The 3,844-nt window shown below is 41.2% G+C and overlaps 1 pseudogene; it reads left to right on the top strand.

The window, feature by feature from the left end:
- Nucleotides 1-335: 335 nt before the first annotated feature.
- On the top strand, nt 336-1,165 carry LOC124975453 (chromatin target of PRMT1 protein-like; annotated as a pseudogene).
- Nucleotides 1,166-3,844: the final 2,679 nt, after the last annotated feature.

Here is a 3,844-nt window from a genome sequence, read left to right on the forward strand (position 1 = left end):
ATTAAGTAGGTGTGCTGGCAGAATGGGGAGGATTCTCAAAAAAGAATAAAGATGGGGACACCGAGCAGGAGTTGGCGGTGACAGCTGTGGTGGCACAGATGAAAGACAGAAAAGGGCAGGTCGGACGACCAGGCGAATTGGCTGGTTAGGTAGTCAACCTAAACGAACAAGCCTCACAATCTACATCTCACTCTTTTAACCAACTGCCCACCTACTGAACCTGAGCCCCTCTGTCAACTCAGGTTCATCCAGTCCCCAGCCCACCTATGGCAGCCATGGTGGCAGCCCTGGGAGGAGCCCTGTCATCCATTTCTTTTGATTCTTGGGATTTGAAGATGGCTGCACAATCAGTGCTGAAAGTTGTGCTAAAAAGCACCACCAAGATGTCTCTAAATGAGTGGTGAGGCAGCCAACAGAAACTTCAGCTCCTTCCTAACAACACATTACTTAAATGACCCTTGGGTTCAATGCACAAAAACCATTTCTTTACTAATATGCTGAAGAACAAACAGCTGATGCCAGTGAATATTTGAGCTTTGATGCAGCAACAACAGCATCTAGCCAGTGCCAGAAACAGAAGACTGGCCCAGCAGGTGGAGAATAGGCCCTCTGTCCAGGCAGCATTAAAACTTAAGCAGAAGAGCTTACAGTAGCACCTGGGTAAGAGTAACCTCCAGGCACAGTTAGGCCGACATATAGGGGCCCTGGCCAGGGGAGCAATTGGAGGATGAGGTCTGCCGGTAATCCAGAGAGGCTTATCCAGAGGAGGACTCCATGGGGGATGAGCCCCCAGAACCCTACTTAGGGGCGGGATGTGGCTCCGAGGTCAAAACCTGCTCTGAGGTGGACAAGAGGTAGCTCCCCAAATGGGCTTAAGAAGAGGTGGTGTTCAAGGTCATGGAGGTCATAGAGGTCCTGGGAGAGGTGGCCTAGGGCATGGAGCTATGGGTTGTGGTGGAATCAGTGGTAGAGGTTGGGGCATGATAGGTTGGGGAAGAGGAGAATTTGGAGACCTAGGCTGAGGCCAAGGCCATGGACCGGCCCTGTATTGAACAAGGAGCAGCTGAACAACCAGTTGGATGCATACATGTCAAAAACTAAAAGACACCTGGATGCCGAGTTGGATGCCTGCATGACATAGATAGATCCAGAAACCAATGATTGAAGCCTGCTTGCCTATCCTTCTGTGAGAAACTCTTGTTAAGTCACCACATCTCTAAATAACCTTGAGATAACAGATGAGAAGAAACCTGATTGATGCTAGAACCTATCACAATAGGTATGGACTTACCTGCCACCAGTTTGTGCATTTACTGTGTTCCTTTCACTTTTTGATAGTGTGTTGTATAAAACCCTTTTTTTCCTTTGATTTAATTGGTTTTTGTTTTGTTTTGTTTTTCCCTCTCGCTTCACCCAGACTTACTTTGAACATGAATGTGTTGACCTTGAGTGTACAATGCTTTGCCTACCTCTGCCTCCCTTCTATCGTACACTGATATTCTCTGTGCCCCCACAAAAAACTCCCAGAAAGATCCAGTTTTTCTCCTTGATGCCTTAGTTTCTGAGATAGAATTCTGTTGTACACCCTGTTTAAATAGCCTCTTAGAAGTGTTATGAAAATATGGAGTTGAAAAATATGTTTTGCTGCATTGTTACTGTAGTAAGTTGGAAACATTGATGTTGCTACAGAGAAACATAACAGGATACACCTGGTATCTGATTTGATTGAAATTGCTACCAGGTGCTTTGATACCACATAGTTGGTAACCAGCATGCTAGATTGGATACATGCACTTTCTACCATCAAATGAGATTCTTCAGTTTGCCTCTTGGCTTTGTATCATATTCAAAGGGATTGGACTGCCTTACACCTGCAGTGGAGAGGAAGAAGTTATTTGGTTTGACTAGCACAACAGAGGGAAAGGAATGGGGGAGTAGGGGAGACCACTACTGGGAAGGATCAGGAACTACCCATATCAAAATGCAGTTATCATGTTTGTCTCAGATCAATCTTGGGCTTTTCCATTTGTTGGATTTATTTGATCTTCTTTTTCTCTTGAAGGTTTAAGTTCAACCATACTCTGTCAACTGTTCCAGTTTCAGGGGAGTCTTGTATTTCTGGTTCATTATAACTAATGGTTCTCTCAAATCCAAAAAGAAAAAGAATAAAGATGTGTATGTGGAATTAAAGATTCCCACGATAACCCCATACAACTTGCACTGGGCACACTCATTCTGCTTCATCATGCAGATTTCCTCTACACCTGACCTGAGAGGTCTCCTGACTCTCAGGAACTGCTAAAACAGAGAGGCCAGGCAGGGAACCATGACTTTGAACAAACCCATGGAGCAAAGTCTCCTTAAAATCATCCACATGGATGTATATGTGGACTTTTTCCTTATTAATGTCAATGTTGTTACTGTCTAACTTCATTCATTTATTGGAAACTGCTCCTCTCACAGTTGTGACTCAAATGCAGTATTTATCCTTAGTTGCTGTGCAGTACCTATTCCTCTTTTGATGTGCTGTCAACATCTATTTAGGACATCACCCTGCCCAGGTACCCTGTCATCTGCACTTTACCAAGCTTGATTCTCAGCACCAACCCAAATATGCAAAGCATTTCTCTGGGCAGATGGTGGTACAATAGGAATGTCTATCAGGGAAACAGATGAGCTCTGCTAATTAAGGGAATGAAAACTTGAGCCATAATAAGCTACCGTATCATAATGAGCCTAAATTACATTGTCACCCCTATTTACAATTTTGCATGGCACAGAGCCTTGCAAATATGTCTATTCAATTACAGCATTCAGAGAATTTTTAAATAAAGATTTCTCAATGTGACCAAACATTCCATTTGGAAGCCTTTGTGGTACAATAGAATTCAAAACCAGCCATTAAAGAATAAAACACTGTAGAACCAGAAGAAAACTCTGGGCCAAGGGCCTAAAGTTTAGCAACTTTTTGAGAAAAAAAAGAGAAACATTTGAGGACTTAGGAATAAATCCCAATGACTATGACCTCTCTTTATGGTTGTAGAAAAATTGAATTGCATTGCAAATATTATTGTGGTTTAGTCAACTTGTTTTTTAATGTTGTTGGGGATGAAAACCTGGACTTCACACATGCCAGGTGAGGCTCTACCATTGAGCCATATCCCTAGTCTGGATCAATTTAGTTCTAATAAGAAAAGAAAATAAAATGTATACCAAAATTTATTTAAAAAATCCAAAAATTTTGCTAGTGTTGAAAATCCCTTCTAAACTTTAAAAACATAAAATCCATAAATATTTACTGATTTATATTAAAGATAAAAGGACTCTTTTAAAACATGGTGTTATATATATTCTTAAATGTAATTGAAAATGTGTTCTTAAACCATCAAATGTACAGTCATTGTTCAAATTCCCTTTCCTGTTAAGGCTTCTTTTTTAAACTCTAATCTGTCTTTTGTAGATGACTTTTTTTTCTTCTGTGGATAAACATGTGTGCTTACCAATCCACTTTTTTTTCTACCAAACTAAGCAAATCCTGTGATTACATTCACCTTCACCGAAGTTTCTGCAGTTGCTCATTCCATCATAACCAAGCTTAGTTTTCTGTAGGAGTCAAACTAAATAACCTAATTACAGAGAGGCAAAACCAGGCTTATCTTGGTTTAAAAACTGAATTGTGTTACCAGCCTAGAGGAAAGTTGCTTTATTGGACAGAGAGAAATGAATTTAGCTTTTAGAAGAATGAAGGTGAACATTAAAGCTTCTAGCTTCCGGAGCAGAGAAGAGAACCACAACTACTGGGGCTGGAAAATGGACATTAGCTTCTTCTTACCCCACAGCATGC

The sequence above is a fragment of the Sciurus carolinensis genome, unplaced genomic scaffold (genome assembly GCF_902686445.1).
Source record: "Sciurus carolinensis unplaced genomic scaffold, mSciCar1.2, whole genome shotgun sequence".
Lineage (NCBI taxonomy): Eukaryota > Metazoa > Chordata > Mammalia > Rodentia > Sciuridae > Sciurus > Sciurus carolinensis.